Here is a 27639-nt window from a genome sequence, read left to right on the forward strand (position 1 = left end):
TGTTTGGGGCTGAAAACAGGGCAAAAACCAGTAAATACAGCGTGCTGAATTTACTGTTTTTGTGCAGGAATCAGAGGGTATACGCCAGTGCAAGTGAGTTCTAGCAGGGGAATTGGTTTCGCGCAAGTTTTGGGGCTGTTATGTTGCCGAAATTTGGCCAAATCAAATGGTATCTAGGTGGATACACGTGAAGGATTCCCAGGACCTTACCTTGTAATTTACCCTCCTAAAGAATAAAGAAATACCGAAAGGGGCGCCAATTTTGGGGCCTACAGGTTGTCGGCGTCTGCTCGGAGCATTCTAGCTTCCGAGCCGTGTGGGTGATTAAGTGTTAATTCCCGTTACAGGTCTCCTTTGCAAAGTGCTTTGTGTGTGTGTGTGTCTAAAGTAAAGAATATCGGGTGAAAGCCAACGCCTACCGCCCTACGGGCCGGTTTCATGGTTCCGTTGCCGGGATAGAATCACTTTTTCCTCAAAGAGTGAGCCTAGATTGTTCAGGGTAAAGACACACAGTGCAGGAACACGGGGATTACACTATGGCCGACAAGGGGAAGGGAATTATGGAAGAGGGTTCCTCTTCAAAGGACAGGCAGGAGATTCCTACGGTTTTTGAGATTGGCGAGAGCTCACGGCCACGTCAGTCTGTACCTCCTGTCAACGTGAATGTCCCTCCAGTATTACAGGGCTTTATGACAGGGCAACTTGAGGATGATGCGTTCAAGACTTAGTTAGTTGCCGCGGTGAATGTCTTTTCGCAACTGGTGCAGAATCCGAGGTTTATGGAATTCTTGCAAGCGCCACCAGTGCAACAGCAAAATAGGCAACCTACGCCGCGTACGGAGCTTCTTGATGCTCAAGCCCAGGTACTTCATGTGGCGCAGGAGAAAAGGGAACACTCGCATGTTGCGGAGTCTGGGGCTCCAAAGCAGGTTCCTCCCGTGCTTGAACAGGTGGCTAGAACGCCTATTCCACAGGTTATGCCAGTTCAGCCCGCCACCTTTCAGAACCAACAAGCTGTCTTGAATGGGCAGGGAGCTGGATACCAGGCTATGCACTCAGTTTTTCCACCACCCACGGTACATCCTGGGTATTTCGGGGGTGGATCAGTGTTCCAAAGTATGGCTGGTTATGCGTCTGGAAGTCAACCGTACATGCTAGGAACAGTGTTCGGGGGTATGCAAGGCATCATGCCAAACCCCATGTATGGTAGTATCGGCATGCAGCAAGGTTTCCACTGCAACCAGGGCCTGTTTGGGGTGCCACAGGGTCACTTTGGCATGGCTGGTTTTTCTGGACAGCAGCCAGATATCGCACCTCTGACGCAAAATGTGAATGGCCAACACGTGCCGATCATGCTTAGTACAGTGCCCATGTTGCAGACCATCCCGTATGACAACTTGGGGGCACTAGAGAAGCCGAAGGCTTACAAAGAAGGTGGTGCAGCGGTAAAGTTCAGTACCTTCAGTGGTTTCGAGGACAAGACAAAGGCACTCACTTTCCTTCAACAGTTTGATACAGCTTATGCGGGAGGGAATTTTACAGAGGCCTCGAAGGTCAAGAAAGCTGCCACTTTCTTAAAGGACAATGCGCTTACATGGTGGACGACATTGTTAATGCAAGGACAGGCACCCGCCACTTGGGTTTACTTCAAGCAAATGTTTGCATCTGCTTGGCTATCAAATGAATTTGAAGCCGATGTCCTGACAGATGGGCACCAGCTTACTTCAGCTTCGTGCAAGAGCTTGCTGGAGTACAATAGGAGGTTTTGTAAAGCATTACTCTCAGTGACCTCCTACAGATTTGTGCCATTGACAGAGCAGATAGAGAAGTACTGTTGTGGGTTGCCTAAAGGGTTTCGCGATTACTGTACAAAGAATAGGGTGGCTACCCTTACTCAGCTTATGGAAGTTGCGAACACTGGTCTTGCCTTGTTGAAAGGAGAGGACAGTGGATTTCCGAGCAGTGACAAAGGAGGGCAGCAAAAGAAAAATTCAGCGAAGAAGCCTTTTGTGAAGACGGCTCCTGATGCGTCACAAGGGTCAGAAAAGGCCACCAAAGACAAGGATTCAGCCGGGACTTCTGGAGCGCAGGCAAAGAAATAGAAAAGGAAGCCTTTTGTGCGCAAGTCGCTCGAGGAAAAGAAGGTCCTAATGGCTGAGAACAAATGCTTTATATGCGAGCAGCCTTTGGTCACTTTTCTATCAATTGTCCACAAAGGAAAAGGGCAGCCGACTCAGAGGATAAAGAAGACCAGAAAGGAAAGAAGCCAAAACCCACCGCAGGTTTAGTGCCAGACATGGTGGGTGACAGGCCCAGCACAGATGCCAGTGAGTTATGCAGGGCATGGGGTAAAGTTAGGGATCAGACGGCACTCATCTTCTTTGATCCAGGTGCCAAAGCCAACTTTATCTCACCAGAGTTAGCTATGAAGCTGGGCATCAAAGCTGAAGAGATGGGGTACACAGCAGAGGCAGGGTTGGCATGTCCTGGCCACTCAGAGTGTGTTACTCCCATCATTGGAAAACTGCGTCTGCATATTCAGTCGTATGTGGACACTGAAGAGTTTTACATCATGCCGTTGGAAGGTTGTGACGCCTTGTTGGGGATCCCGTGGATGTTCCGAGTGCATGGAGTCTTGGATGCCTACAACAAAAAGATCACTGTACAGCATAGGGGCAAAACTCACATCTTGGATGTAAAGCTTAAAGGAGAGTCAGTCCCTATTGTATCTGCTTCTGCTATCACTTCTGTAATAAAGAATCATCTTTCTGTGTACTTGATTTTTGCACGTGATGTCTCAGATAGTGATCAGTCAAATTTATCTGTGTTAGATAAAGAAAGGTCAGCATTTTTGCAAAAGTTTAGTGACTGTTTTTCTGATTCATTACCGTCGCAATTGCCGCAAGAGAGACCTGAGGACCATCGGATAGATTTGGTGCCAGGGTGTAGCCCACCAAATAGACCTCCCTACAGGGTTAGTGCGGTGCAGCAGAAAGAGATTATGGGCCAGGTTGACGAGTTATTAGAGAAGGGGCTGATTCAGCCTAGTTCTTCACCCTTTTGCTCCCCAGTGCTCCTAGTGCAGAAGAAGGATGGCTCATGGCGCATGTGTATTGATTACCGTGCGTTGAATAAGAATACCATCAAGAATAGGTTCCCTATTCCTCGCATTGATGATATTCTCGATCGTTTAGAGGGTGCTGCAATTTTCAGCAGGATAGACCTTAAAAGTGGGTACCATCAGATTCGTATAAGGCCAGAGGATGTGCACAAGACTGCGTTTAGAACGACATTTGGTCTTTATGAGTTTCTAGTGATGCCGTTTGGGCTAACAAATGCTCCTGCCATGTTCAACAGAATGATGGACCGGATTTTCCGCTCGCATCAACAGTTTGTTGGAACGTTCTTCGATGACATGATAGTGTATTCGAAGAGTGAAGAGGAGCATAGGCGTCACTTGACCATTGTGTTCGAAGAGCTGCGCAGTCACAGGTTACTTGTCAATCCTAAGAAAAGTGAATTCTTCCTCGAAGAGATCCACTTTCTGGGCCACATAGTCTCAAAGGATGGTGTTAGAATGGATCCCGCAAAGGTCGAAGCTATCAAGACATGGCCAGACTTGAAGACTGTGCACGATGTCAGAAGCTTCTTGGGATTGTGTTCCTACTATAGAAGGTTTATCAGAAATTTTGCAGAGATAGCATCGCCTCTTCACGCATTGCAAAAGAAAGAGGTCACTTTCAGATGGACCCAAAAAGAGATTTTAGCTTTTAGTCTCTTAAAGGAAAAGTTGTGAAACCGGCCTGTTCAATCCAAAAAGGGCGGTAGACTTTACTTTAAACCTTGATTTAGCTTTCACCCATTATTAGTCGTCTATTTTACCTGTACTTTCAAGACACAACAAAGGGGAGAGGGATACAGGTTGCTAGATTGCACCTGTATGAGTAGACCGACACCAGATCGGCCCCTAACTTAGGCTCCCCTTTCGGTATTTCTTTATTGTTTAAAAGAGGGAATAAACGCTGTGGTTCCCTACAAGCTGCCCCGCACAAATTCGGCTGAATTTCCACTGTTCCAGCCCGATTTCGGCAGCCTTCACAGTCAGTATTCCCACGCATTGACTGACTTTCCCGACGCATACGGGCACTTTGCAAAACCTGGCGAGAATCTGCAGCACGCTGAATTCTCTGTTTTCAGCCCTGAAAATGCGCCAGATCACCTGTATAGCGGTCCCCTTGCGTCCCCGAACCTCCTCGGGGTATTAGGGTCCGTTTAGGGCCAAAACCCTAAACCTGCAAAAATACACAGCAGGCTGTAATTTACTGTCTTGGGCTCCGTTTCGCGTGCCGGCCGCATCCGTAGCAAGTCCTCGAGCTCCCGCACCTGTAGGGCTACTAGAACCCTTCACAGTCAGTATTCCCACGCATTGATTGACTTTCCCGACGCATACGGGCACTTTGCAAAACCTGGCGAGAATCTGCAGCACGCTGAATTCTCTGTTTTCAGCCCTGAAAATGCGCCAGATCACCTGTATAGCGGTCCCCTTGCGTCCCCGAACCTCCTCGGGGTATTAGGGTCCGTTTAGGGCCAAAACCCTAAACCTGCAAAAATACACAGCAGGCTGTAATTTACTGTCTTGGGCTCCGTTTCGCGTGCCGGCCGCATCCGTAGCAAGTCCTCGAGCTCCCGCACCTGTAGGGCTACTTGCCCTTTGAATCGGACAAGATTTCTGGCGTGAAACCTCTCCGAATTCACCTGTACTTGCGGGGGGATTAGCCGCTAGCTAATCCAGTACTTGTGCAAGAGGCTCTTGCCTCGGCAATCGCGCATGAACCCACACAACTGTACATTGGTCAAATGAAGAGCCCACTAGAGGGGCATAACATACTGCCAAAGGGGAGAGAGAGGGCAGTACGTAGCGTGCAGGGCATCACTCCTGGCACCGCACTGTGCATAAGAGGGAAAGCAAGCTCTCCATAGCTCTTAACCCGTGACAACTCTGAAAAATGAGGCTCTCCCCCTCCTAAATTCAGCGCCACTTCTTGTTGCATGAGGCAAGTGCACCAGAATGTGCCACTTGGCACATTTACAAGCATTTTCCCGTTTCGGGGCTGCCGCCTAAAAATCTCCCAACCGGTTGCCCAGTTGACTTCACGGCAGAGTAAGAAAATGTTCCCCTTGTCATTCCGGAGGTAATGACGTCAACACATTTTCAGGTCCCAAAATAGCAGTTCCCTAAATTTTAGGAGATGCTGCCATTGTATCTTTCTAGGTCATCCGACCCTCTTTGTACACTGCGGCCACATCCAGAACTGAAATGTAGCCTCTGTAGCAAAGGATTCCACTTTGGCTAGTCAATGACCCCACTTGGCTAACCATAGTCCTTGTCCAACCTTAGTGCTCTCTTGCCCTCAGGCCTGTACTCCCTCTGGACAGTTCCACACTAGCTATGCAATGCAGGGCAGTTAGATTTCCCGAGGGGTGTTTCCAAAAAGTGAAAGTAAATAAATAATAAGAAAGAAATCAACAAAAAGGATAGATAGTAGTCACACGCTGGTGACATACCCTCCTCTTGAAATCTCAAACGTCCTCGTTTGCATCTATGTCGTACATGCTTACTGTCAACACTGATGTATTCAACACCTTTCGACACATATACGACACATACATGCTCATTGTCAACCCTCGTGTATTCAACACCTCGTCGACTCATGTATTGCCTGCGTGTGAACCCTGTCCCAATGACATAGTGGTAGCTTCGCACTCTGCCATTGCTTTGAGTCACTAACTTTCCAATGACAAAATGGTAGCTGCACATTTTGCCACTGTCTTATAGTACACGTTGGATCCCGTAACACTTTCGAGCATACCCAAACCGACAGTTTAAGAATGCAGTTACACATGTACTCTTCAATAGAAGCAATCACTGTATCCTTGACAAACTGACAAGAAATACTCACTTCTATAGCACTAACCAAACTTTTGGACATTCCATAAGAGCAATTGCCAAACTGACAATCTGTACAGCTCTAACATTCATGTAACAGGTATTTGATTTGAGCTCACTTTAAATACCATGTACATCATTTGTTTCAGAAGCCATTGTCACACTGACAATCCATTTAGCTTTGAAACTCAAGGGGTCAAGGTAGGTTGCAAATCGAAGGCTTCCAGGTAAAGTGATAACACAGTTGGTGACTCTGCAAGTTCACCTTCTTCCATCCACTTAGCATCCATTGGTGGATAGTTTCTGAACTTTACCAAGTAATGCCTAGCAACCCTGCCTTTCACTTTCCTTTCTTTGTGTGCCAAAATCTGTTCAGGGACCAAGATCTCGTCAAGTTCCTCGACTTCCGGCTGATCTTCAGCTGGCATATCTTCTGGCACATCACCCACATAGGGTCTGAGAAGACTCACATGAAACGCATTGTGAATCTTCCAACTGTCAGGCAATTTCAGCCTATATGCAACATCACTGATTATGTCGCACACTTGAAAAGGCCCATAGTAACGCATGCTGAGATTTGGAAACAGTCTTTCCTTGCCCTTTATCTTCTTTAACCTTGCCTTTTCAAAGCGTAAAAGCACCCAATCACCAAGTGAATATACCACTTCACGACGGTGACGATCAACTGCTTTCTTTTGCTTTGCCTGAGTCCTTTCTAAGGCCACTTTGACCTTCTTGTACATTTCATCCATGTCCTGAACATACTTATCTGCTTCAAATATCTTGTCCTTTGTATGCAGTATGGGAGGAACTTTCTTGCCACCTTCAACTATCTCAAAAGGTGCCTTGCCAGTTGATGAATGCACTGTATTATTGTATGCATACTCCACCAATGGCAAATACTGCTCCCACTTTCCTTTATGCTCTGACACATAGCACTTCAGCAGATCTAGGACAGTAGAATTGGCCTCTTCTGACTGCCCATCTGTTTGAGGATGAAATGACGAAGAGAATTTGAGCGTGGTGCCCATATTCTCAAACAAGCCTCTCCAGAACAAACTTGTTATGCGTGGATCACGGTCGCTAACAATCGAGTGTGGCATGCCATGATACTTGAAAATATTGCTCATAAACAAGCGTGCCATCTGATCTGCCTTTATCTTCTTCCTGACAGGAATAAAATGAGCATGTTTGCTGAATCTGCAAATAATGGTCCAAATACCATCGTTTCCTGTCTGCGTTCTCGGAAGATCAAAGATAAAATCCATAGCAATACTTTCCCATGGTTTATCTGGAATAGGTAGTGGTTGCAATAACCCTGGTGCCTTTTGCCTGTCAAACTTGACCTTTTGGCATATTAGGCATTCTCGCACAAAGGCATCCACATCCCTTCTCAATGTAGGCCAATAGAAGAATGTCTCAACCGCTTTAACTGTAGCATCAATACCACGATGCCCTGCATACGGTGGGACATGACTCTCTTCCATAACTTTGCGTCGCAATGGCTTTGTGACACACAATACGCCATGCATCATCATGAACCCGTCTTTAAGAAGATAGTGTTCATGACGTTGTCCATCCATTAGTTGCTCGAAGACCCTTGCAAAATCTTCATCATTTGCATACTGTTCTCTCATATCATCAAGTTCATGATGATAAGGAATCGACACAGCTGAAATTTGTGGCTTCCTTGACAAGGCATCAGCCACAACGTTCTTCTTGCCTTCCACATGCACAATCTGAAAATAGAACATGGACAAAATATTTGCCCATCGCATATGCTTCTCAGATAACTTTGTTTGTGTCAAGAAGTATCGCAAGGTCTGATGGTCCGTTTGGACAACGAAATCTGCACCTAGCAGGTAGTGTTTCCAACTTAAGAGCGCATGAATCACAGCTAGTAACTCTTTCTCATAGACCTGCATGGTCATCTTTGGCCCTTGCAAAATTCTGCTCTCATAGGCTACTACCCTGCCATCTTGCATTAGCACTGCACCAATGCTACTACCGCAGGCATCACACTGGACCACAAATGACTTCCTAATATCTGGCAACACAATGACTGGATCTGAAGTCATCTTTTCCTTTAAGAGATTAAAAGCTGAAATCTCTTTTTGTGTCCATCTAAAGTTGACTGCCTTCTTTTGAAGAGCATGTAAAGGTGAAGCAATCTCAGCGAAATTTTGGATAAACCTTCTGTAATAGGAGCATAGTCCCAAAAAGCTTCGGACATCATGCACCATCTTCAAATTTGGCCATGACTTGATCGCTTCAACTTTTGCAGGATCCATTCTGACACCATCCTTTGAGACAATGTGTCCCAGAAAGTGAATCTCTTCCAAAAAAAACTCACTTTTCTTTGCATTGATGAGCAACCTATGACTGCGTAGCTCTTTGAACACAATGGCCAAGTGATGCCTATGCTCCTCTTCATTCTTTGAGTAGACTATCATGTCATCAAAGAATGTACCAACAAACTGCTGGTGTGGACGGAAAATTCTGTCCATCATCCTATTGAACGTAGCAGGAGCATTTGTGAGACCAAAGGGCATCACTAAAAATTCGTAAAGGCCAAACGTCGTTCTAAAAGCAGTCTTGTGCACATCCTTTGATCTAATGCGGATCTGATGATACCCACTCTTTAGATCTATCCTGCTAAACATAGCTGCTCCTTCTAATTTGTCCATAATATCATCAATTCTAGGTATAGGGAACCTATTCTTGATGGTATTCTTGTTCAGTGCATGGTAGTCGATGCACATACGCCATGAGCCATCCTTTTTCTGCACCAACAACACTGGAGAACAGAATGGAGATGAACTGGGCTGAATCAGCCCCTTTTCTAACAGCTCCTGAACTTGGCCCATTATCTCTTTCTGCTGAGCCGCACTAACCCTGTACGGAGGCTTATTTGGTGGGCTACTGCCTGGCACCAAATCTATCACATGGTCCTCGGGTCTCTCTGGCGGTAATTGAGACGGTAATGAATCGGAAAAACAGTCACTATACTGTTGTAAAAACATTGACCTTTCTTTATCTAGCACAGATAAAATTGATTCATCACAATCTGACACTTCACGTGCAAAAACCAAGTACGCAGAAAGATGCTTTTTCATTATAGAAGTAATAGCAGAAGCTGATACAGTGGGAATAGACCCCCCTTTAAGCTTTACATCCAGAATATGAGTCTTTCCCTTGCTCTGTACAGTGATCTTTTTGTTGTAGGCATCCATGATTCCTTGTACACGAAACAACCAAGGAATACCTAACAACACATCACATCCGTCCAGTGGCATGATGTAAAATTCTTCAGCATCTACATAGGACTGGATATGTAGACGCAACTTTCCAATGATGGGTGTCACAGCCTCTGTATGCCAGGACATGCCAAACCTGCCTCTGCTGTATACCCCATCTCTTCAGGTCTGATTCCCAACTTTGAAGCCAATTCTGGGGAAATAAAGTTGGCTTTGGCACCTGGATCAAAGAAGATAAGCACTGTTTGATCCCTGACCTTTCCCCATGCTCTGCAAAGCTCACTTGCATCTGAATTTGGCTTGTCGCCCACCATATCTGACACTAGACCAGCCATGGGCTTCTTTCCTTTCTTGTCTTCCTTGTCATCAGAATCAGCTGGTCTTTTCTTTGTAGGACAATTGTAAGCAATGTGGCCAGGTTGCTCACCTATAAAGCATTTGTTCTCTGTCCTCAGGACCTTCTTTTGCTCTTCTGACTTGCGAGGAAAACGTCTTTTCCATTTCTTTGCTGGTCCTTTTTCTGATTCAGCCGTAGCTTTGTCTTTCCCTGCGTTGGCCGACTCCTGAGTCCCTTTAGGAGCCTCATTGGGAACGTGCTTCTTGGCTGAATTTTTCTTGCCTGATCCTGCCTTAAAGCTAGTGTTAAATTCACAATCTTCTCCCTAGAGCAAACCATTGCTAGTGTTTGCTACCTCGATGAGCTGCGTCAAAGTAGTGACTTTTGTCTTCGTGCAGTATTTTCTCAATCCTTTAGGTAGGCCACAACAATATTTTTCAATCTGTTCTGTCAATGGCACAAACCTATAGGAAGTTACTGGAAGTAGAGCTTTCCAAAACTTCCGATTGTAATCATCCAGATTTCTGCAAGTGGCAGCATTTAGCTGGTGCCATTCTGTCATGACATTTGCTTCAAAGTCATCAGATAACCATGCTGCTGCAAAAATCTGCTTGAAGTAAATCCATGTGGACGGAGCTTGCCCTTGAAGCAATAAAGTTGTCCACCATTGTCCCGCATTCCCTGTCAAGAAAGTGGCTGCCTTGCGGACCTTTGAAGCCTCTGTAAAGTTTCCCCCTGCATAGGCCTTGTCAAACTGCTGGAGGAATGAGAGAGCCTTCTTCCTGTCATCAAACCCTGTAAAGGTCGTGAAAGACACACCTTTGCCACCTTCTTTGTACGGAGTTGGCCTCTCCAGCGGCGTTAAATTGTCATATGGAAGTGACTGAAACATGGGAACACTATTAGGGTTCATCTGTGTTCCTTGGCTGCTATTAACTTGACCTGAAAATACCATATTTGGCTGCTGATTTGTAATTCCAGCCATACCAAAATTTGCCTGTGGCATCCCAAATTGGCCCTGAGTGCTCTGAAACCCTGGTTGCATACCCATGACACTGTACATGGGGTTAGGCATCATCGTTTGAGCACCCCCGAACACTGTTCCTGGCGTATAAAACTGATTTCCAGGTGCATGACCAGCCATGCTCTGGAATACCGATCCACCTCCAAAATAGCCAGGGTGTACTGAAGGTGGTGGGAAGACCTGTTGCATAGCCTGTAGGTTGCTTCCCTGCCTATTAGAACCAGCTATAGGCTGCTGAAAGGTGGCGGGCTGAACTGGTACAGCTTGAAAGACTGGCATCTCAGCCACCTGTTCTTGCACCTTAGGCATAGGTTGTGGAGACTGCATGTTCTCCGTCAAGTGTACAGGTGTTTCCATTGACTGTGCGGTATGAATCACCTGTGCTCGAGCCTTAACAGGCTTTTGAATATGATCCAGTGACCCAACTTGCTAAGACTGAACAAGAGGTTGCAGAAAGGCTAAAAACCTCGGGTTCTGCATTACTTGTGTGAACATAGCCACAGCAGTAGCCAACTGGGTCCTGAATATATCGTCATCTGTCTGTGGTGGTCTTGAGGACTCACCCACTTCATGTGTCTGTTGACCCTGTGAAGAGGAAACCTCTTCAGTCACATCATCTGGTCTCTCAGCCATAATTGCAATTCCCTGTGTCTGGTCTATGATCCCCTATGTCTTCAAGCCCAAAACTGAACAAGGCTCACTTCTATGGGAAAAAGTGATTTAATCCCGTCGATGGAACCATGAAACCGGCCTGTTCAATCCAAAAAGGGCGGTAGACTTTACTTTAAACCTTGATTTAGCTTTCACCCATTATTAGTCGTCTATTTTACCTGTACTTTCAAGACACAACAAAGGGGAGAGGGATACAGGTTGCTAGATTGCACCTGTATGAGTAGACCGACACCAGATTGGCCCCTAACTTAGGTGCCCCTTTCGGTATTTCTTTATTGTTCAAAAGAGGGAATAAACGCTGTGGTTCCCTACAAGCTGCCCCGCACAAATTCAGCTGAATTTCCACTGTTCCAGCCCGATTTCGGCAGCATAACTGTACTAGAACCCTTCACAGTCAGTATTCCCACGCATTGACTGACTTTCCCGTCGCATACGGGCACTTTGCAAAACCTGGCGAGAATCTGCAGCACGCTGAATTCTCTGTTTTCAGCCCTGAAAATGCACCAGATCACCTGTATAGCGGTCCCCTTGCGTCCCCGAACCTCCTCAGGGTATTAGGGTCCGTTTAGGGCCAAAACCCTAAACCTGCAAAAATACACAGCAGGCTGTAATTTACTGTCTCGGGCTCCGTTTCGCGTGCCGGCCGCATCCGTAGCAAGTCCTCGAGCTCCCGCACCTGTAGGGCTACTTGCCCTTTGAATCGGACAAGATTTCTGGCGTGAAACCTCTTCGAATTCACCTGTACTTGCGGGGGGATTAGCCGCTAGCTAATCCAGTACCTGTGCAAGAGGCTCTTGCCTCGGCAATCGCGCATGAACCCACACAACTGTACATTGGTCAAATGAAGAGCCCACTAGAGGGGCATAACATACTGCCAAAGGGGAGAGAGAGGGCAGTACGTAGCGTGCAGGGCATCACTCCTGGCACCGCACTGTGCATAAGAGGGAAAGCAAGCTCTCCATAGCTCTTAACCCGTGACAACTCTGAAAAATGAGGCTCTCCCCCTCCTAAATTCAGCGCCACTTCTTGTTGCATGAGGCAAGTGCACCAGAATGTGCCACTTGGCACATTTACAAGCATTTTCCCGTTTCGGGGCTGCCGCCTAAAAATCTCCCAACCGGTTGCCCAGTTGACTTCACGGCAGAGTAAGAAAATGTTCCCCTTGTCATTCCGGAGGTAACGACGTCAACACATTTTCAGGTCCCAAAATAGATGCTGCCATTGTATCTTTCTAGGTCATCCGACCCTCTTTGTACACTGCGGCCACATCCAGAACTGAAATGTAGCCTCTGTAGCAAAGGATTCCACTTTGGCTAGTCAATGACCCCACTTGGCTAACCATAGTCCTTGTCCAACCTTAGTGCTCTCTTGCCCTCAGGCCTGGACTCCCTCTGGACAGTTCCACACTAGCTATGCAATGCAGGGCAGTTAGATTTCCCGAGGGGTGTTTCCAAAAAGTGAAAGTAAATAAATAATAAGAAAGAAATCAACAAAAAGGATAGATAGTAGTCACACGTTGGTGAGAAGTTGACTTCAGATCCAGTTATTGTTCTGCTAGATCTCAGGAAGTCATTTGTGGTCCAGTGTGACGCGTGTGGCAGTAGCATCGGAGCAGTGCTAATGCAAGATGGACGGGTAGTAGCTTATGAAAGCCGAATTTTGCAAGGGCCAGAGAGGACTATGCAAGTCTATGAGAAAGAGCTCTTGGTTGTTATTCATGCGCTTTCTAGTTGGAAGCACTACCTCTTAGGTGCTGATTTTGTTGTCCAAACAGATCATCAGGCCTTGCGATACTTCTTGACACAGTCAAAGTTATCGGAAAAGCATATGCGATGGGCAAACATTCTTTCCATGTTCCACTTCCAGATTATGCATGTGGAAGGCAAGAAGAATGTTGTGGCTGATGCGTTATCAAGAAAGCCACAAATTTCAGCTGTGTCAATTCCTTATCATCATGAGTTAGATGACATGAAGGAACAGTATATTGCTGATGAAGATTTTGCAAGGATCTTTGAACAGTTACAAGAGGGGCAACATCACGAGCACCACCTCCTCAGAGATGGTTTTATGATGATGCATGGCAGACTTTGTGTCACTAGGCCACTGCGACATAAGGTCATGGAAGAGAGTCATGTCCCACCGTATGCAGGGCATCGTGGCATTGATGCAACAATTAAGGCGGTTGAGACATTCTTCTATTGGCCTACCTTGAGGAGAGATGTGGATGCCTTTGTGCGAGCATGCATAGTTTGCCAAAAGGTCAAGTTTGACAGGCAAAAGGCACCAGGGTTGTTACAACCACTGCCGATTCCGGATAAGCCATGGGAAAGCATTGCTATGGACTTTATCTTTGATCTTCCAAGAACGCCAACATGGAATGATGGTATATGGACCATTATCTGCAGGTTCAGTAAGCAAGCCCATTTTATCCCTGTCAAGAAGAAGATAAAATCTGATCAGATGGCACGCTTGTTCATGTACAATGTGTTTAAGTACCATGGTATGCCACAATCGATTATCAGTGATCGTGATCCTCGCATGACCAGTTTGTTCTGGAGAGGATTGTTTGAGAACATGGGCACTACGCTCAAATTCTCGTCTTCGTTTCATCCACAAACTGATGGACAGTCAGAAGAGGCTAATTCTACTGTCCTAGATCTGTTGAAATGCTATGTGTCAGATAATAAGGGCAAGTGGGAACAATATTTGCCTATGCTTGAGTATGCGTACAATAATATGGTGCATTCGTCTACTGGCAAAGCACCTTTTGAGATTGTTGAAGGCGGCAAAAAGGTTCCTCCCATTTTGAATACAAAGAACAAGATCTTTGAGGCAGTTCGATATGTTGAGAACATGGATGAGATGTATAAGAAGATTAAAGTTGCCTTGGAGAAGACTCAGGCAAAGCAGAAAAAGGCTGCTGATCGTCACCGTCGTGAATTGCTACTATCACCTGGTGATTGGGTTCTGTTAAGGTTCGAAAAGGCAAGGTTAAAGAAGATGAAGGGCAAGGAACGGCTGTTTCCTAAGCTCAGCATGCGTTACTATGGGCCTTTTCAAGTGCTTGACAAGATCAGCGATGTGGCTTACAGGCTGAAATTGCCTGATGCATGGAAGATTCATAATGCGTTTCACGTGAGTCTTCTAAGACCCTTCGTGGGTGATGTGCCAGAAGATATGCCAGTTGAGGATCAGCCAGAAGTTGAGGAACTTGATGAGATCCTGCTACCTGAGCAAGTTTTGGCACATAAGGACAGAAAAGTTAAAGGACAAGTTGCAAGACGCTATTTGGTGAAGTTCAAGAACTATCCGCCTATGGATGCAAAGTGGATGGAAGAGCATGAACTGTCAGAGTCACCAAATGTATTGCAGCTTTACCTTGAAGCCTTTGGGTTACAGCCTACTTATGCCCCAACCCAACGTGTGCAAAGGAGGGGTAATGATAGAGCTAGTACATCAAATGTACATATGAATTCAGTGCCATAGATGAAAATGGCAAAAGTATGAAGGCCTCATTAAGTCATTTGTATCTATGTATGTTACGACCTTTCTTGCGGATACATGCGATGATAAAAGAGTGTTAATAGCACAAGATTATCAATGGCGTGTATTTATACTATGCAATCGAGGACGTTTGCGATTTCAAGAGGGGGGTATGTCACGAGGACGTGGAAGTTATTAACCATGTCACAGAGATGTGGCAACTGCTAACCTTGGTTGTTGGTTTCTTTCCAATGGGGTTTATTTTATTTGTTTTGAGACCCTCTTTTTGAAGTAGCAAACGGCCGGACATTGTATGGCCAATGTGAACGGTAGATTCACCCGCAGACGGGAAGTGGTCGGCACTGGAATTCGTATGGTAAGAGGATGTCTAGGCTCAGAGCAAGATCATATAGGTCCCCCCGTCGCACTTAGCAAGTTGGTGGATACTAGGAAGTGAACTCAATTTAAGGCGTAAAGTCAAGGTGGGACTACCAACAAAAAGTATCCGACAGTTGGGCCACATTGCACTTTTGGATGCGGTCCCAATGAGGATAGATGGTCAGAAGACCAGTAGGAGCCCAACGGAAGCATCTCCTAAAATTTAGGAAACTGCTATTTTGGGCCGTGAAATTTCATTACCTCTGGTATGACTAGGGGAACATTTTATAACTCTGCCGCGAAGTCAACTGACGCGTCGGTTGGGATATTTTTAAGCGGCGAACCCGAAACGGGAAAATGCTTGAAAATGCGCCAAGTGTCGAAATTTCATGCAGTTTCCTCTTGTAGAAAAATGGGCGCTGATTTTTAAGCTGGGAGAGGCCTCATTTCAGCATTTGTCACAGGTTAAGAGCTATGGAGTGCTTCCTTTCCCTCTCATGTACAGTGTGGTGCTAGGAGTGATGCCCTGCACACTACACATTGCTCTCTCTCTCCCCTACGTGCAGTTATGTGATGCCCCACAAGAGGGCTACTCATTTGACTGATATACAGTTGTGTGGGTTCATGCTTTTGTGCTGAGGCAAGAGCCTCCTTGCGCAGGAACAGGGGTAGCTAACTGCTGCTCCAAAGCAGGCACTGGTGAGGGTCATAGCCTCACCGTACAGGTGCAAAATCAGCGCTGTGTATGGGTTGTAATTTCACTGTTTTTCAGCCATACGGACGCCAGGACCATTGGGAATCGTGCCCCACTGGCAGAGGATAGTTAGGGGACTGTTTGGGGCTGAAAACAGGGCAAAAACCAGTAAATACAGCGTGCTGAATTTACTGTTTTTGGGCAGGAATCAGAGGGTATACGCCAGTGCAAGTGAGTTCTAGCAGGGGAATTGGTTTCGCGCAAGTTTTGGGGCTGTTATGTCGCCGAAATTTGGCCAAATCAAATGGTATCTAGGTGGATACACGTGAAGGATTCCCAGGACCTTACCTTGTAATTTACCCTCCTAAAGAATAAAGAAATACCGAAAGGGGCGCCAATTTTGGGGCCTACAGGTTGTCGGCGTCTGCTTGGAGCATTCTAGCTTCCGAGCCGTGTGGATGATTAAGTGTTATTTCCCGTTACAGGTCTCCTTTGCAAAGTGCTCTGTGTGTGTGTGTCTAAAGTAAAGAATATCGGGTGAAAGCCAACGCCTACCGCCCTACGGGCCGGTTTCACCACACCAATGGAGGAGCAGCGAGCTTCGCCCTAATAATGTCATGTGTTACTGAGGACTTGGCTCTAATCATCCGAGAAATCATAGACACCAAGGGATTCTCCATACATCTCCATCCATCAGTACTGCCAGCTCTGCTATGATGATCAATTGAGGGGCCCCATATCTCCACTCCGTACAGCATGGCCAAAGTGACCAAAGTGTCAAAGAGCCAAAGCTTTTGTCCGAGGTTCTTGGAACTGAACCTGCAAACATATCCTCTCAAGTCTCCCCAATGCTGCATAGGCTCTGGTCAATCACGTATTTGTTGCACGCCTCAGGGAAAATACCGGACAACTGAAGATAAGTGTATGCATACTCCACAGTCTCTCAATATAACAAACTGCTGACGTGTTAAAGCCTTGAAGAAGGGAGCCAACTTGCAGATGTCGGCCAAGGGGCCTAAACCCTAAGAAGAACAAGTAACAGAAGAAGAGGTCGTACCAACTTATGGAGACCCCGTTCGATGGGGCCCCAAGTGACATAAAGGTTTAAAATAAAGCAGGACCCGCACACACGCAAAAACTGATGACGTGGCAGGCTATACGGATTTCCGCGTTTTGCGTTGGCTGATGACGTGGCAGGTTGGACGGATTTCCGTAAATTACGTTGGCAGCTTTTGGCATTGCTTTTTGGACCAGAAGCTTTTGAGTTTTAAAGGCTTTTTACTGTAACTGCTTTTCAGGCCAAGGGCCTTTAAATATGAGGCTAGCTAGGGCTCATTCTCTGGCAAGCTTCATGAAGAAGGTGCAAAGTCTGGAGTACCGGCTTGTACTGTGTTGATGCATATAAAGAAATACCGAAAGGGGCGCCAAGGTTTGGGGCCAATACTCTCTGGGGTGGAATTCTGTCACTCCGTGTGGCGTGTCGTCTCTCTCTATTTCTGTTCAGTTGTTATTTGAAGTGCTTAAAGTTGTTCAGTTTGTTCTTTTCTATTGGCACGTGGTGCCCGCCTTGTGACAACGGTATCAAAGCATCAGGCGTGTGCTTTTCTGAAAGCACACGGGTCCTACAAAAGAGTAGACAGACTTTTGGAATTTATTTGAGGTATCTTTGCCCTCCAGCCCGGACTTATTAGCCACTCCCTCCCCTCCTTCATTACGCATCGGGCGCGCTCCCGTCTTCACCGCTCATGTCTTACAGGGCATAAGCCATCAAGATCACTTGCAAAAGAAGGATCCAAGATTTGTTTCGAGTCATTGTTTTTCTCAAAAGCAGTGCCATGTACATGTTGATGTCTACAGCTACCAAGCAACACACTTCTAAGGACTTGGCAAGCTTTCAAGAAAAATTTTGCCCGAAGTTATATGGTTTTTGACGTCTTCCTTCGGAGTGAAACTTATGGTAGAGTGGGGTATCCTGAAATGCTTGCCATGGAAACCCTAGCAGATTATATCTTGAAATTTCTCGACATCTTTCAGTAGATGTCTCTTCACAAGCAGATGACCTTGGAGGTTTAGTGCGATTGCTATCTTGGGACTACTATTGCCGCCAAAGCAACACTGTTTGTCCAAGAGCTGACGGACCATGCTGTGCTTGGCTATGACCTCATGGAAGGAACCTAACCCTAATTTTTGGTGCGGGTTTCAGGATGGAAAGTCAATCGACTTTTCAAGCTCGATTGATGTCGAGATTGCTTTTTAAGTTTGACTTCTATATGAGAACTTGTTTGGTGATCTTGTTTGAAATTTGTTTGAAATGGATGGTATTTGTTTGAACCTGTTTTGGTGCCGATTTGAATTGTTTGACTCTGGTTTGATACTGGTTTCAATGATTGGTGATTTTACTCCCGGGTGGAGAAGTGAGAAATAATCTTTTGGTATTGTTTGAACCTCGGAACGACAAAAGCCGATGCTTGGGGAGCGTTTTGTTGTATGTTTGAAAACCTTCGAACGACGCAGGCCGATGCTTGGGGAGCGTTTGGTTATATGCTTGTAAAATAATTGTTGTTGTGACTCCCAGCCCGGACCTGGATGGTTATGCAGGAGGAGTATTAAGAAGTCTGAGCAGTGGTTACTCTCAGCACCTCCAAACAACGCAGGCTGTGGTCTTGGGGGCGTTTGGTTGTAAAAGGCCTCTATCTCCCGGCCCGGACCTTTTTAGGTTATGCGGGAGGAATGATGAGGGAGTCGTTGAATATCTCCCGGCCCGGATCTTGTTAGGTTATGCGGGAGGAGTGTTCATCGGCGGCTTTATGTTTCTATGTCTTGTAACATGCATATGTAAGCATTTGTGTTGCATTGTGATGTGCCAACTACTGAAAATTCCTAATTGGATGAGATTGCCTGGGTATGTAATTTTAGTGCATCAAGACACTCGTGGAAGATCAGTACGGTCTCAGTAAGATGGCTACTTTTACTACGCCGGAATATCAAGAGTTCTGATCGGGAAGAAAGGAGAAGCTAACTCCTTGATCAAAACAGCCGAAAGGAGAAAGTAACTCCTTAATAAAAAGAGCAGACTGATCGTCCCTCGATTTTTTTTTTTTTTTTTGAGCTCACTTGAGTTGTTTTGCAGATATGTTGTAATCGCGGACGATTACTCTCTTTCAAGAAGGGGAGATGTAACAAACTGCTGACATGTCAAAGCTCTGAAGAAGGGAGCCAACTTGCAGATGTCGGCCAAGGGGCCTAAACCCTAAGAAGAACAAGTAACAGAAGAAGTCCTACCAACTTATGGGGACCCCGTTCGATGGGGCCCCAAGTGACATGAAGGATTAAAATAAAGAGGACCCGTGCACACGCAAAAACTGATGACGTGGCAGATTTTCGAAAATTGCACCGGCATGATGACGTGGCAGGCTGTACGGATTTCCGTGTTTTGCGTTGGTTGATGACGTGGCAGGTTGGACGGATTTTCGTAAATTACGTTGGCAGCTTTTGGCATTGCTTTTTGGACCAGAAGCTTTTGAGTTTTAAAGGCTTTTTACTGTAACTGCTTTTCAGGTCAAGGGCCTTTAAATATGAGGCTAGGGCTCATTATCTGGCATGCTTCCTGAAGAAGGTGCAGAGTCTGGAGTACTGGCTTGTACTTTGTTGATGCAATATAAAGAAATACCGAAAGGGGCGCCAAGGTTTGGGGCCAATACTCTCTGGGGCGGAATTCCGTCACTCCGTGTCGCGTGTCGTCTCTCTCTATTTCAGTCAGTTGTTATTTGAAGTGCTTAAAGTTGTTCAGTCTGTTCTTTTCTATTGGCACGTGGTGTCGGCCTTGTGACACTCGACCATATGTAAAAGTGGGGGCGGACCTCCTTACCCACTGCGCCGTGGTGTTAAAACACGATTACCTTGGTCTTACCAAGGTTCACAGACAATCCATTGTCGCGTGCAAATACATGCAATGCATCCAAATGACGCTGCATCCCCTCTGGAGGATCTGAGATCAGCACAATATTATTAGCATATAATAGCAACGGAATCCATGTCCTTGCAAGCTGAGCACCTCTATCACCCTCTGCCTGTACATAATCTGAAAACTCACCTACATATATCCCAAAGAGAGTCGGAGATAGGGGGCAACCGTGCTTCACCCCAATGGTGGAGTGAACCATGTTTGACATGCCCTGAGTAGTGCGTATCTGTCCTACCACTGTCCTGTATAAAGCTAAGATCCCTCAGATCAGCTTTGTGGGCACCCCCATGTCGTGCAATCTGCATACGAGTCTAGCTCGTGGCACTGTATCAAAGGCTTTGCGGAAATCCACAAAGCTACAATATATCCTCCTGCCATGGTGTCTACCCTCCTCAATAATGGCTCTGAGTGTCAAAATCTGGTCAAGAGTGGAGAAACCTCTCCTGAACCCTGCCTGTCTTGCTGCTCGTATGCCCTTTCTCTCTGCCCATCCACTCAATTCATGCTCAAGAATTGATGCGTATAGCCAGAGTGCGACCAACCACGATGGTTCGGTAATTCCCGGGAAACATAGGATCTCCCGACTTGAAGATAGGTACAATAGTGGACATACTCCAACTCTCAGGAAAACCCTCGTACATGGCTCTATTAAACATCATAGCAAGAGGCTCTGCAAGCATATCTCGGACATGGATAAAGTGCTTTGCTACCAGACCATCATGGTCCTGTGCTCTTCCTGTCTTCATCTTGTCAGTGGCTTTCCTTACCATCTCAGCAGTAATGAAAGTACATGTTTCTGGACATGCCTATGGAGGGTTAGGCAAAGGCGGCTGCCCCGATGCTGTATAGAGAGATGTAGCAGTGTAACAGGGAATGGGCGGAACACAACCCAAACGTTTCGAAACAGTGTTCCGGACGAGTCCCGTTTCCAAAACAGAGTCGGGAATGGAACGCCGTTTCGGAAGAGAGTGTAACCGGAATGGGGGGAACATGAGGCGGAACGGTGAAACGCGGGGCGGAACGGGGCAAAGTAGGCATTTGGGACAAAAAAGTAGGCTTTTGGGGATAGATTTGGGGTTGCTTGGGGAACATATTTGGTGCAGTTTGAGGGCAGGTTTGAAGGCAGATTTGAGGGCAGTTTTTGGGTTGTTTAGGAGTTTATTTGGGACTACGCTGAATGGAGGTAGTTCAAGCCTTACTTTAGCGGACCGTTTCAGCCCCGTTCCCGTTCCGGACCCTCCCGTTCCTATTCCCCCGTTCCCGTTCCGGGTAACTATGAGATGTAGCATATTCCCCCCATGTCTCTGTCGAAGTGATGGTTGGCGGTGGAGAGTGCTCCTTGAAAAGCCTCCATGCCTCACTTGAGTCCTGACTCAAACAACTGATACAGATCATGCTCTAATTGAGATAGCTAAGCCCTCTTCTTTCGTCGCACTAGGCGGCGGAAGATAATCCGTGACTTTCTATGTGTAGTAGTACCCATGAGCACCTCTCTTTGTAATTTGATCCGCGTCTCTCTACACTCCTCATCATACCAACTATTCTGAGGCATGCTACCAGATCGTCTGCGTGTAGGCTGGCTGTGGGGATATGCCTCTGATGCTGCATCATGGAGCATCTCTCTCAGAATCTGGGTGAGCTCATCTAGTGGTCGTTTTGGCTCTTGAGTGCATAGCTGCCTGTATATCTCATCAGTGTACACGTGATCCGTCTCCCTCGTGAAAGTATATCGAGTATGTGTGGAGGCCTCTCCTAATGGAGCTGTGTTGAACTGGAACGATAGAGTGAAAGACAAGATAGCATGATCGACTGCTACCCCAACTGGCCTAGTTCCCACCATGAAATCTTGAAAGGAAGGAATGAGTCCTGGCGGACCCATAACATAATCCATTGTACTAGCGCCATGACGATGTGGAAAGCATGTAAAACCACCTGATGCTGCAGGGAATCTCTATAAGCCATTCAAAATGGCCAATCCATGTGTAGTCCCCATATTGATCAAGTATCTGCCATACTCAGTGTGTTCCTCATCCTGTGATAATCTAGATAGACCCATTTCTGTAATATCAAGCTCCTGCATCAACTCCTCTGAGATATCATAGTGTACTGTCTGGTGATGGACAGTCCTAGCATTGAAATCCCCCAAGATAATAATGTCGCCATCTCTGGAAAACTCCCATAAATCATCATCCAAAATAGAGAAGGGGGGACTGTCCTCTAGGTGATGCATATACGGACGTACTAGGAGGGAAATAGCAAATAGCAATGTAGAGATATTTGCTTGTCTCTGCCTTCAGTCTCACCCACATGTACCTAGCATGCTCATCCCTCCGAGCTATATGTATCAGAGATTGTAGCTCAATAAGACTACCACTTCTCCTGAACCTCGTCCTCTGTGCTTTGATCTAGTCTCCTGTCTGCAAGTTGTCTCCCTTTTGTATCCGCTCACATGGGGCATGGACTGCCTCGGGGCTTCATGTGTCTCAGAGTAGAAAATGATGTCTCTCCCTGTGAAACTATCCTCAAAGGCCCCTACATCAAGGCGCAAAGATCCATTACAATTCCATGTAGCCACTCTGAGTGTGGTCCCACAAGTCTCGCACTGTCATGCGGGGCGCTTCTCCAGAATAACCACTCGTCCATCCCTGTAGAAGGCCACTTTCCCCTTCTCTCGAGCTGTCATTATCTCGGGCATAACTTCTTTCATATGAGCAAGCTGTGTGAGTGTGAGGTCATCTCCAAGGAATATGCCCGTTTTCTTTAGTATAGGATGCTTCTTCAAAATGTCCTTCTTTGCCTCCATGGATGGGAAGCGCATGATTATAGCTCTTTCCTTTGAAGTCTCCCCATTTCCTTGTGTCTTCTTCCCTACCCTCCATGCCTTCGTATGAGTAGCCTCACTACCCATCATGCGGAGAAGTTCTTTGACTTTCCCTTCCACATCATCTCGGTCTTTTAGACCGGCTATTCGTATGTGCAAAGCTCTAGTCTTTGTTCGCTGCTCTTCTTCTAAAGTCATGTTGATGATTGTAGGAGTGGGAATAGATGTGGTTTCTTTCCCTTTCCCTTTCTTAGTGACTTCTATCCATTTCTCGGTCTCATCCGCCTTCTTCTGTGTCTTCGTGCTTACATCCACCTATGAAGACGTCTTTGCCCCATTCTATTTCTCTTCCTCTTTGATCTTCCGTACCTGTTCCTTGATGACCTTGATTTCCTCAATCATTGAGGGCTGGAATTCACCTTCCTCTAGTCCTTTGCTTGCTCTATCAGCAAGCTCTCGCTTAAGGGCTGAGACCTCTTCTATGAGTGGTTGTGAATCCGCCTAAAGTGTTTGTATCTCTACATGCAGGTCCTCTTTCTCCTTCTTCCATTGCGTGCCTTCGTTGAGGAACATTTGAAGAAGGTTTGCCTTCTCCTTCCACCATCCTTCCATTTCTGCTTTCCATTCCTTCATCTCCCTTTCCACTTGTGTTATCCGCTTGTTTGTAAGCATGAAGGTTTCCTTCGTACGGAACTTGCAAATTGGTGAAGCGCTCATGACCTCCATCATACCGGCCCCTGTTGTGTAGGCCCTCAGTTCTGCTTGTGTTTAGTAACACTGCTGAGTACTCATGAGGTTCTGCTGCTCCAACCCGTAGTGGCTAAATATGCGATGGCTGATGCTGTGAGCTCCACGCGATGGGCTGGCTGATACAATGCTGAAGATGATGTACTGGGCTGAACATGATGAATGGGAATGCTCTAGATGCTAATGGTGCTGTGGAACTGCGGGTACTGACGGTACGGCTGAATACTGATAATGGTGGTGCTGACGGGCTGGAAGTATTGAACGGCTGAATACTGATGCTGTGATGATAGCCTGTTGCTAGCGAAGACCCACAGAGACCCCACGATAGAGTTCTGGCTGAAAACGCTGGCGGGCTGCTGCTCTTGGACTGATTGCTGGAGTTCCCTTCTGCTGAGAGAGAGAGAGAGAGAGAGAGAGAGAGAGAGAGCCCCACTACCCTGCGCGCTGCTGTGCTTACCTGTCCAGCACGCTGCTGTGTCTCAGGCTGCTTTGTCTGCATGCCCAGCTGCCGGCCACAGCCTCCAGCGCCTCTGCGCAGCCCCTCCAGGCAGCCAGTAGCTCTGCAGCGCCGCTCCGCCCTCTGGGCCAGCCTCAGCCACCTGCGCAGAGAGAGAGAGAGAGAGAGAGAGAGAGAGAGAGAGAGAGAGAGAGAGAGAGAGAGAGAGAGAGAGAGAGAGAGAGAGAGAGAGAGAGAGAGAGAGAGAGAGAGTACTGAGTACTGTTTCCTTTGCTTGCTGCGCAGCCTGTTCGCTTGTCTAGTCGTGCGCCAGATTGTCGTTACTGCTGCGTACGACCTTGGTTGCTGCCTTGTATCTGCCCGCACAATTATTTGCTGCATTAGTGTAGGCTTTTTACGCACTTTAACAACAGGCGTACATGAGCAGGTGCAAGTGAGTAGCAGAGGGCGAACGTGAGCAGGTGTAGAGGGTGAGCAGGCAGCAGCAGGTCACGACCAGCAGCTGAGAAATGAAAATTAAAAAAATGAAATGTTATATTAACGTCTTCAAAAGGCCATACTGACCTATGAGACCAATTTGTTACAACATAGTGAATCTGATACCAGGTCTGGGTACAAAAGAAACTAGAACAAAATACTACTGCTACAAGTTGGAACTATGTGAATGTGAAACAATGACAGAATGGGTGGTGGAGAAATGGTGAGGATCCATCCTCATCTGCATTCTGAGTGTCGAGAGAGTATAGCTCGAATCCTTTGATGTAGTCTCCGTCTATGCTGCGTAGCTCCTCTCCTCAGTCGTGGTCGTTTGGATCTCCGTAGCTCCAATGCTCGGTCGATAAGAGTGCCAGTAGTGGTCGAGTGAGTCTGAGCCGAGCTCTGCGGTGGTGGCTGCTCCTCTGGCTGTCTCATATCTAGTGAAAAGAAATCTATAATCTGTCTCTGGGAACTGTCTCTCTCTAGCTCTCCCCAGTAAAGTGTTTCTAATTGTGTGTAACTCAAGTAGATAGTCCAAGACATTTTTGATCCTCACAACTCATGACCCTAGATAAAGGACCGAAACCCTCTCTGAATAGGCAGTGGAAACGGCCCCGTATCTCATAGTACAGTGTGCAATGACATATGTAATGTAACTCTGTCTCTGGCTCTATCTGGCATAAGCGGCATAACGTGCTGTCTGTTGGTATCCCTCTGAATCTACGAGTCTCAATCTCGAGCTGATGTGAGGATGTGCGTATCTGACCAACGACACAACGCAAACCATGGGACATATGTGTGTCCATGTAGGTGGGTAGAGAGAGAGAGAGAGAGAGAGAGAGAGAGAGAGAGAGAGAGAGAGAGAGAGAGAGAGAGAGAGAGAGAGAGAGAGAGAGAGAGAGAGAGAGAGAGAGAGAGAGAGAGAGAGAGAGAGAGAGAGAGAGAGAGAGAGAGAGAGAGAGAGAGAGAGAGATGAAATGTTATATTAACGTCTTCAAAAGGCCAAAATGACCTATGAGACCAAAAAGTTACAATTGGTGAATTTGATACCATGTCTGAGTACGGAAATTACAAAGTTACAAAGAACTAACACTAAAACACTAAGGAGAAAGGAAGTAGGGGGGGGGAGGGGGGGTTGTGGGTTCCGATGAAATCTCTCATCGGTCGCTGTCGGATCTCATCGACCTCCTCCATGGTTACTCTGGGTGGGCGTCTTGCATGTCGAGCTAAAGTGATTTGTATCTTCTGTTGCAGCCTTCGTGGGTAGTGGGAGACCCCCCGAGGTCGTGGACGTCTGGATTAGCCAAGCTTAGTGGCTCCGTCAAGTAGTGTACCTCTAGTATGAGTAGGCTCTGAGATCTGCTGTAATGACTGCTCCGTTGGCTCTTCTCTGGCTAGTGTAAAGAAATTTGTGATTCGTCTCTGAGACTGTCTTTCCTTTGATGTCCTCAGCAAGCTCTCCCTAAGTCTACGCAGCTCCAGCAGGAACAATCCGAGACACCTCTGATCCTTGTATCTCATGACTCTAGAAAAAGGTCCGAACCCTTCTCTGAACAGGCAGTGGAAGCGGCCGCGTATCTCATAGTATGCGGGGCAGTGACGTGTAGTGCAACTCTGTCTCTGGCTGTAAGTTACATAGGTGACATATCTTGGCTCCTGTCGGCACCCCTCGAAATCGGCCAGTCTCGATCTGGAGCTGATGTGAGGATGTGCGTATCTGTCCAATAGCGCATCTTATCCCATGAGATAAGTGTGTATCCATGTATGCAGTCCTCGTTACAAAGCCGTCCTTCGTGCGTTAGAGAAGATGCTCTCTGTAGAAGGCCATCTTCGTGCCCAACTCTTGTGTCAGTTGTATCCATGTGCTCCTGGTATTTAGCTGAAGTAGATCCTGACGTATGAGGTGGTGATCTCTGTCCGTGTGAGAGACAGGGAGGGTGCATCTAGGGAGTATTGAAGCGGAGGTAATCTATCCATGTTGAGATCATGCGACTGAAATTATGCTGCATTTGTCCATACCAACATGGTGTATCGCCTTGTAGAGCTAGTTGTCGAGATGACTCCAGGGCAAGCCGAGCGTATCTGTCCCTGGGGAGATCCCATAGACCGTGCATAAAGGATACTGATCTCATCAATGCCTCCACCACGAGGGGGGGGGGGGGGGGGGGGCTAGCTCGGGTCGGATAATCTCATGTGGGATTGAGGCTTTAGCTCGAATCATCCGAGCGATCATAGGGACCAGAGGCCTCTCCATACATCTCCGTCCATCTGTGTTGCCAGATCTCCCATGGTGGACTACTGAGGGTCCCCATACCTGAACTCCATAGAGCATAGCTGGAGTCACCAGAGTGTCAAAAAGCCAAAGCTTTGTTTGCGGTTCTTGAAACTGAACCTGCGAACACATCCTCTCCAGTCCGCCCAAAGCTGCATATGCTCTTGTCATTCTAGTCTTTGATGCTCTCCTTAGTGAAAACACCGGTCCACCAAAGACTACCCCAAGATAAGTATATGCATCTGTGTACTCCACAGTCTCCTCGCCATACATAAATGTGGGTGCCGAGCAAATGTATGCAGAGCATCCAAATGACGCTGCATCCCCTTTGGAGAGTCAGAAATTAGCACAATATCATCAGCATATAGTAACAACGGAATCCATGTCCCTGCCAGTTGAGCCCCCCTACCCCCCTGACGCTCTACATAGTCGTAAAACTCATCCACATACATCCCAAAAAGAGTCGGGGATAGGGGGCATTCATGCTTTACTCCAATAGTGGGGAGAGAGAGAGAGAGAGAGAGAGAGAGAGAGAGAGAGAGAGAGAGAGAGAGAGAGAGAGTTTTAACATTGTATGAAACTATCCCAAGAGAATTTTAGCATAGTAGGAAACTATCCCAAGAGACCTTAAAGATCTATCCGACGAGGACAGTTGAACTCAGGACCTGTTATTCAAGAGGGAAATGGCATAACCAATCTACCACACTTAGGTGATAGAAAGGTTATACCAGAGAGAGAGAGAGAGAGAGAGAGAGAGAGAGAGAGAGAGAGAGAGAGAGAGAGAAAATAAGAAGAAGAAGAAGAAGAGGAAGAAGAAGAAGAAGAAGAGAATTTTAACGTCCTAGGAAACTTTCCCAAGAGACCTTGAAGATCGATCCGATGAGGAGAGTTGAACTGAAGACTTGTTATTCAAGAGGGAAATGGCATAACCAATCTACCACACTTGGGTGATGGAAAGGTTATACCATTTTTTTTCTTTTATTAGCGGGCACACACCCACCCCCCCCATATATATATATATATATATATATATATATATAGAGAGAGAGAGAGAGAGAGAGAGAGAGAGAGAGAGAGAGAGAGAAGAGAGAGAGAGAGAGAGAGAGCCA

General features: G+C 46.7%; 1 protein-coding gene across 1 annotated transcript in view; it reads left to right on the plus strand.

Moving 5' to 3' along the window:
• Positions 1 to 27639, plus strand: part of LOC147452081 (pyrimidine d) — a 69074-nt gene that overhangs the window by 31922 nt on the left and 9513 nt on the right. The gene's annotated exons all lie outside the window — the stretch shown is intronic.

This window comes from Adiantum capillus-veneris, chromosome 8 (assembly GCF_014529385.1).
Source record: "Adiantum capillus-veneris isolate H3 chromosome 8, ASM1452938v2, whole genome shotgun sequence".
In the NCBI taxonomy this organism is placed as follows: domain Eukaryota; kingdom Viridiplantae; phylum Streptophyta; class Polypodiopsida; order Polypodiales; family Pteridaceae; genus Adiantum; species Adiantum capillus-veneris.